Here is an 8,865-nt window from a genome sequence, read left to right on the forward strand (position 1 = left end):
ATTTTTGAACGTTCTAAAACTGGTTACAGACTTTAAAGAAACAGGGAGTGAGTTCCAAGTTGTAGATCCTCTCACAGACAGAGCACTTCTGTCATTTGCAGAAATACTCAGATGACTCTGCAGTTGTTGGTTGAATCAGAGATGGACAAGAGGCCGAGTACAGCAGACTGGACTTCTTGAGGAAGCCAAGATCCTTCAAGGTTTGCAGCAAGATGCTGCAGATCTTCTATCAGTCTGTTGTTGAGAGCGTCATCTCTTCATCCGTCATCTGTTGGGGCTGCTACCAGGGACATAAAAAGGCTCAACAACCTGATAAAGAAGGCTGGTTCTGTTCTGGTTCTGTTCTGGGGACGACTGTGGAACCTCTGGAGATGATGAGGCAAAGAAAGATTATTCATAAAATCAAGAAAATTATGGACATCCCTGACTATCATCTTCATTAGATTGTCTTGGGAAAGCAGAGCATCTTCAGTCAGAAGCTTCATCAGATTTACTGTAATACAGACTGCTGCAGGAGATCTTCATGCCAACAGCCATTACAATCTATAATAACTCTTTGAAGAATTAATGAGTTACAAAAACATTTAATGTCCCTTTGGGACATTAAATTTGAATTTAATGCCATTTTTGAATTTGAATTTAAATGAATTTGAATCAACATGATAACCTTTAAGCAGGTTTTAAACATATTTTTCACTGCTGATGTAATATTCTAATCCTAATGCCAGGTATTCAGTAGCTGTAACCCAGAAATTATCACTGACATAAGTAATAGCGCCTGTGTAATTAATCTATAACGAGTTTAGTTGCGAGCTGAGTTACTGAGGTACATTAACTTTTCATTCATACTCTCACTGTTTAAAAATGAGTGTATTGCAAGCACCAGAGGACTCTGATGAATTGGCTTCAATCGGAAGCCAATTCATCGGTTGCTTCGTCCAAACTATGAAAAACCTGATTGTCGGTGAGTTTCCTCGAGAGTTGAAGGACTCTGTAAGGCACTGTTCAGGTTTGTCACCACTCTGAACCTGTAGTGTCGGCCAGAACACCACTTAGACCAGGATTCAGCTCAGGACCAGATGCTTGGATGAGATGCAGCAGATGAAATAATGAAGACATAAGTCAGGATTCCTTTAACTGTTCTGTATTCCAAACTGTATCACAGATCTTGATCCAATGAACATGGATGGGCATAAATGTGTGTCTATATCAAGGTGTGTGTGGTTTCCTAGAATAAACAAAATTACAGAAAATAAATTCAAGGTGTCCTATCATTACACATTACTCCATGCCACAATATCTTAGATAAACTAAGAAGGAAATAGATGAAACAGAGATAAGCTCAGCCTCAAAATCACTATTAATAAGCAAACTAAGGCAAGTTAACTCCACAGTGAACTAATAATCATGCATCTACTCCAGTCAAAGTAGTTGTATGTTCAGCACAATGCTCTACAATACACACATAGCAGATAGCTCGGACTTAACAGGTGAAATAATAGCAAATGAATAAACTTCAAATCACTTATTTAGCTGCAGTAAATACTCAAATATTGCAACTTACTCATCAATGATGCACTTATAAGGAGAACACACGTCTTTCAAGTCTTTCCCACGTGTTAGCACAGTGGTTCGGTTACCAAACTTCTCCACCAGAAATCAGCAATGTTGGCTACGGCAAGGTGATGATGTCATCACTGCCCTAACTACGGTATGCCTTGAGGGACAAAAGTAATGCTGAATAGAAATCGCATAATACAAGGAGTAATACTCAACAACAAACTTAAACTATTTAAGGATCTTTTGAACACTGGTGGTGAACCTCTGAGTCCATGAGAACCTCGAACTAAAACACATGTTCTATCTGAGCTTCCTCACAAAAACAATAAAGTCAGGAGTTATAGAATTATTTTCTAATAAAGTTGCTGATCTTCAGTTCACTGGCATCTTTGTTGAAGATGCCAGTGTAAGTGTGATGCTAACCAACCAACAGGCTGAAGTGTTAAGACACCACCCTCCACATTTGCATAATTAAGCAGAAATGCATAAGGAAAAGTAGAAGAAAAACTAAAAAAAGAGGAGATGAAGAAATGAAAAAATAACAAACATGTATAATGAAAATACAAAACAAAATATATAAATTTCTTGATGAAAACGCATGTGTAAGGAAAAACAAAATATGTATATTTCTGCTTTCATTTATAATTGGTCCTCCAGGAATAGTCAGGGCAGAGGACACCCACTCCCCTCTGTGTACACATTGCAAATAAATCACACATTTGTAAAGCTGAATAATGCTTTCGAGCAATGCTAGCCAGTCACCACAGCAACACTTGCAATAACTCCTGACTGGCCACCAAGTGATCGGGGGGCAGAAAGAGGTGTGGAGGAAGGGAGCGCTGTGCTTTTAAATCTGTTGAAGTTCTACCAAGAATCGTTTGACCACAGAGGCCTGACAGTTTTAGGCCAAATAATCCTGAACTTAAAAAATTGCATGTCAGAATTCACACAGAAACATACAGTATAGATAGAACTCTAGATAACCGATGTAGACTGTTTATCAGCAACAAAAGTTGAGGTGCATGTTTCACCTTATAACATTAATACGTTAGAAATTTGCCAGAGAGTGAAATATTATACTCACTAAAACTAAATGTAATCTCCGCAGGTTACTCTTGACCCCTTATGGTTTTTAAGTTTTTTGGGTCACACAAGAGCTGCTTCCACACACAAACTATCAATCATAATAAATGTGCATCATAATCATTTTATTTTTGAGTTTGAGGAGACAGATTTATGAGATTTTGTAATAAATGGCCCTTACTACGTATTTTAGTCTAGTTTAGTTTAGATAAGTTTTATTTTTTTACTGATTACTATAAGAATAAAATGTGGTGGAGCTCAGCATTTTTTGGTTTTAGTTATGCCACAGCTAAATGATAACACCTGGCAGGTGGCATATTTTGTGATTTATATCAGAGAGACAAGGGGTCTAAGGCTAACAAAGACAGACGTAAAGTGGAGAGGCGGCCTGTGGAGGGACATGGAGCAGAGGAACTGTTCAATAGAGCTAGAGAGGAAACGGTATAAAAAAAGACATTAACAATCTTGGCAGCTGTTCATGTGAACAAAGAGAGTGTACCAGCTTCTGCTCTGTGTTTTTGTGTCCATCTATCAACATCTCTTATGTTATTAACAAGGAATGTTGTCTCCAGAAAGCTGGGCCTGGGACCAAAGCTAGCCTTATGTGTCTGAGAGGAGCAAAGTCATTGATATGGAGGGATTATCTCTTATTATGGCCATGTCTCACTTTGCACCCATCCTACATCAATAACAGGAGTTTCTTCTGCCAAGGACATGTACACAGCAGTATCACACTTGCTTCACTGGCAAAGCCGGTGATTTTTTATTTTATTTTTTTAATTTGCATTGCTTAAAAGTCCATTTCCCATGTTGAAGAACTTTCATACAGGCCTTAACAGGGTGTAAAAGATACCAAGTGTTTCAGGGACTAATCTTTTCACTATTTGCCCTGACAGGAGGAGCCATATGTGATGTTCAAGAAATCTGACACCCCACTTTATGGAAACGACCGTTTTGAAGGCTACTGCATTGACCTACTGAGAGAGCTGGCAAACATCCTGGGCTTTACATATGAGATTCGCCTGGTGGAAGATGGAAAATATGGTGCACAGGATGAGAACACGGGCCAGTGGAATGGCATTGTTAAAGAGCTGATGGACCACGTAAGTACTATCTTTGCAAAGACAATTCCAAAGTGCTGAGACAATATGATGCTGCCATCCTCATTCTTCCTATTTGGAAAGATGTTCTCAGGCTTGAAAGTTCCCCCCACCAAAAATAGATATTAAGGACAAATAGTCCATTTTCAGTCTTACAGAACTCAGTGTTTNCCGCACCGGGCTATAAGCCGCTGGTATCTCTGCCGCTCTCAGTTTTCCATAAGGACCCAGCAGAGGGCTGCATCCTAATTGCTGGAGTTTTGTTCACGCCGAGTTTACGTGCAGCGGCTTTATTTCCCTCCTGTGCTGCCAGATCGATACTCCTCGACTTAAAAGCTGCATCATATGAGTTTGAAAACATTTCTCCATCGTGCCTGCTGCTAGCATGTGGTTGTTCTAAATGAAAATTAGCACGTTCTTCTTTGATTTCCAATTTTGACTTCCAATGATTCACTTTCTGCTAAAGAGCCCCCTGGTGGTTGAAGAAAAATCCACAGAAAAGCCGCATGTTCAAAGTGTAGGAAAAAAGTAGCAGCTTATAGTCCGGAAAATACGGTAGGTAAACTTGGATAATTTCCACAGCACACCTGACGATCACTCATGGTACACTCGTGTGCCGCGGCACAGTGGTTGAAAAACACTGTCATAGCAGTTTGTTATGAGACATATAATCTGTGAAAACAATCAATCTCCTCCATCTCCTTCCTGAACTACTATTACTGGTTAAAGTAGTGCACCGTTCTGACCAAACAACGAATCAGAACTAGTAGGACGCTGTTAGAGCTGTCAATTAGCCTCATTCACTCACTGCTAAATGTGCTAATGGTGGAGAAACAACTTATCATTACAAGAAACCATTTATCTGCCATCAGTGGTAGCTATGCTAACTAAACTGAGCATTCACAGTTTGAATCTGCACAGCTCTGTGCTATGCTAGCTGCAGCATGGCAAAAATAGAGGAGGAGGAATGATGAGCAGCACCACATGAGATTGTGATTGACAGCACTAAAACTCTCCTGCCACTGACTGGTTGTTTCTAGCACTGGGAAGGCAGAGGAAATAGATTTTTCACAGACTCATACTCATACCATACTGTCACAACATAATGACAGTTTTAAAAAAATATGTGGAAAAAATATTTATAAAAAAGTTACATACTGCAGCTTTAAATTCACTCAAGAGAGGATGGGTCAGGAGGGACGTGGGTTAGAGCTGCTGCTGACTGACTCATCTGTTGTTAAGAGGTAAAAGGTACAAGGGACAAGTTAAATATATGAATAATTAATTCATTACATTCTAGTGAAAATGAGGCAAACAGTAGTTTGTAGCTAAGCTAATTATGCTAAATGGTTGATAATCTCACACAATCTACCCACCTCTCTTGGAAAAAACTGGGTTATAAATGAACACTCTTGCCTTTTTCTCTCTCTCCTTCTCTCTCTTTTTGAAAACCTGATTTTATAACTTTTCTTAGCAGCATAGTAACTGCTACAGTCGTTCTTGTCTTCCACTGACTGCTGCTAACAGCGTCACTCTCAAGCGCTCCAAGCAGGAACGAACCATTTAACATTGATACAAGGGGGTTCAGGGCAAATATTTATGTGTGTTTTTTGATCTGGGAGTGGGAACATACAATTTTTACTGCTAAAATACAATATGATTAATTTTGTAATTGACAGGGCCCCAATTTGTTATTTTATTTCTATGAACAATATATATATATATATATATATATCAGGGTTTCCCTCAGTGTATTATAAGCCTGGCGGCCCGCCATGCTTTACTAGCCCCGCCGCCAGGCTAAGCGTTGCTTGTTTACGTTACTAGGAAAGGAAAAAAAAAAATAAAATTTTTTTGTTTGTTTTTTAAAGCCGGGCTGCAAGCGTCTCTTTTGCTCTTAGCATTTCACTAGCAGAGCAGATTTATTCTTAAGGACAGGTTTGTAATAGATAGGTTTATAGTTTATGCATTTAAACCCGACGCGGACCAATCACACAGCTGGCGCCTCTGCGCTTTGCCTCACGCGCTGCCGCTGCTTTACCTCAGCAGGATCGCGCGCTCCTCCTTTCACTCAAACTGGACACAGGCTGACCTGTGTGGATATTTACATCAACTTACTGTGCGGAATTATGATCCTTTGGAGAACTCTAGGTAAGAGTTTAAAACCCGCCGCGTTAGCTCTGGTTGCGCAGCTCAATGTGAACCGCAGGAATAACTTGTAGCGAATTCAGAGGCGCGTTGTGGAGCGGTGAGAATAATTTATCTTTGTGAACGAACAATTATATGGGGCGTTTACATCTCAACACGCTGCCCATCGTGTGGCTCTGTGTCCGTCTTCCCTGTAAAGTTTATGTCTGTGGTCCCGGTTGGCCGGAGCGTTTGTGGATAACGAGCAGCGCTAACCTGATCATGCAGGTTCAGCCCGGTGAGGAGCTTTCGCGCTCTCCTCGGAGTCACGCATCACGCAGATTTTATATTATTTTAAGTATTATTTTTCCGGTTACACGATGCATCAAACGATATCAAATGCGTTGTCTTAGAGTTAATATGCGCGGCCACACGGAGATCTGAGAAGCTCGTCCCATAAACTCGATCAACCAGAATATTTTCTGTGACTCTTATTAAAAACTCAACAGACACGAAATGAAAGAGTTACTAAAGTCACATTAGCAGCATTGAATTAAATCTCCCGTTTGTTGCGCATTTCTGCATAATGCAGCAGATTACCTCATCATGCAGGGCCGGTCCAAGGCTGTATGAGGGCTGGAGCAGAATCTGACTTAGGGGCCCCTTTTGTTCCTAAAAATATCAGCACCTCTAACAGCTTCTGTGTTAGATTTAGTGAAATATGGGAGAAGGGAGTAGTTTAATTGGCCAGCCTAAAAAGTAATAAGTTATAATCGCAGTTTACTAAATTGGATTTGTAAATTCAAAGATTAAACTCACAGCATCAGATTGTTGCTATGGTAACAAAACAATCTAACTATGAATATTGTTCTTTGAAGTTTTACAAAGTAAACTTCCCTGCTCCTTAAAATCTTGTATTTAAATGTTAAACAATTTAAAATAATTTAATTTATGTATGGCTAAACAATTGAATCAAATTTAACAGCATTGATCATCTCAATAAACAAGTATCTGTGGTCTGTTACATTTATGTATCTGTGATCTGTTTTAAAATATTAGCGTTTGTGGGGACCCTGAAGCTCTTGGGGGCCTGATGGAGCTGCTGACTTAATTTGGATTAAACAGAAGTGCAAATTTGTTGTTTTTAGACTAGTTGTGGGTTTAATTAACATTTCACTCGAGATCTTTTCCTGTAACATAATTACAACGTTGGGCGTTCCAAGATTGTCGCTGGTGATTTCGTAACCGATCATCCTGCAGTGTATGGCAGTGGCCGCTCTGATCTAAATCAGGGGTTTTCCCCGACTGGGAGCTTAACGCAGCCTGTTGAATGTGACAGGTAGCCAATCAGAAAGCGCAGATTCTCCTCCACGCTTTCTGAGGGGAAATTACGGAGGGAAATCCCAAACAGCTGACACGGCGCAACATGAAGTCCAATGGACTTTGGAGATATGTGGAAACATTAATGTTTATTCAAGATTTCGTGCAAAGAATATAGAAATGACAAGGGGAGGAGTTGGAGCCAAATTGCTACAGCAGTTGATAAACCTGGTAAGTTTTCAGCTGTTCTTCGTTAAGGTGACATAAATAGGTTATAATGATTTTCATTCAGTCAGGACTTTACGCTAACTCTAGCCACATGCATCACAGGTAGATTCTAGTAAAGCATTGATTAATGCCTGGTTTTAAAATTAGTTAATTGGACTTGTAGCCATTATTTTTTGCCCATGTGGCTGGACACCACATGGCACGACAAGCCCGATCGAACCATTATACCTAGGATTTCTGTCGGCTAATGTGTGGTGTCTCAGGTTTTGAAAATGGGCCGACAACTCGTGTAGTGTGTGCTGGACATTACACTGAGGAAGGGAGGGTCAGTGGAGAGCTTTTTTGAGCCTTTTTTCATTCAGTGTCATCAAAAGAAAGAAAAAAAGGCAGGAAGAGACGATAAAGCCGATAATTAAAATGAGGTTGATAGGTTTAATTTATCATTCCATTAATTCATTTACCGTTTATCGCAACAGGTCTAGTCATGACCGAAAGAACGAGGTCCTGGATACAAGCGACTGAAATGGGTTTCCTCTGTAGGGTGGCTGGGCTCTCCCTTAGAGATAGGGTGAGAAGCTTGGTCATCCGGGAGGAAGTCAGAGTAGAGTCACTGCTCCTTCACGTCAAGAGGAGCCAGTTGAGGTGACTCGGGCATCTGGTCAGGATGCCTCCTGGACGCCTCCCCGGTGAAGTGTTCCGGGCACGTCCCACCGGGAGGAGGTCCCGGGGAAGACCCAGGACACGCTGGACTTTTTCTCGGCTGGCCTGGAAATGCTTTGTGCATCAAAGTGCATGAAATGCATCTATGGTGTAATTTCATTTTCACTAAAATAAGAAAAAAATGGTTGGATCAGCAGATTAACTCCAGACATGTTTGATTATTTTTAAGGTGATCAAGCTTATTAGCTGCGTGAAGGTGACGTAATTGTGGAGTGCTTTGGTTCTGAACATCGCCAATGGAAGGATTCAGAGGGAGTGATTGATCAGAGATCATATTGATCTTCTGGGAAATGTTGATGATGGTTTATTAGCATTTAGATTGCCTGGACTGATCATCCTGGAGCTCTGAGCAGAACCTAAAGAAGGAGCCGTGCGGTACCGGTGCAACTGCAGTCATCATTCAGTCGAGACACGCCTGCTTTGTGAATTCGCTTTTATGGACAGAAAGCATCTTTATTCTGTAAATGTACAACTTATACACATGATTCCACTATTTAGAATAAACGACCACATTCCCCACTCAGAGGACCCTCTTTAAATCATGGCTGAATGCTCTGCTGTTCAAACAGGCATTCACACAATCTCTTTATTAATTTTTTTATTTGGACTTTTTTTCTTTAAAATTTATTCATTTTATTTTTGTGAGGTGACCTTATGTGTCCATAAAGCACCTTTTAAATAAAATATATTATTATTATTATTATTATTATTATTATTATTATTATGA

The 8,865-nt window shown here is 40.1% G+C and overlaps 1 pseudogene; it reads left to right on the forward strand.

Annotated features, from left to right (window-relative positions):
- LOC103129515 (glutamate receptor ionotropic, kainate 2-like) overlaps positions 1-8,865 on the forward strand; it is a 293,278-nt pseudogene that overhangs the window by 167,261 nt on the left and 117,152 nt on the right.

The sequence above is a fragment of the Poecilia formosa genome, unplaced genomic scaffold, assembly GCF_000485575.1.
Source record: "Poecilia formosa unplaced genomic scaffold, Poecilia_formosa-5.1.2 Scaffold552, whole genome shotgun sequence".
Taxonomy (NCBI): domain Eukaryota; kingdom Metazoa; phylum Chordata; class Actinopteri; order Cyprinodontiformes; family Poeciliidae; genus Poecilia; species Poecilia formosa.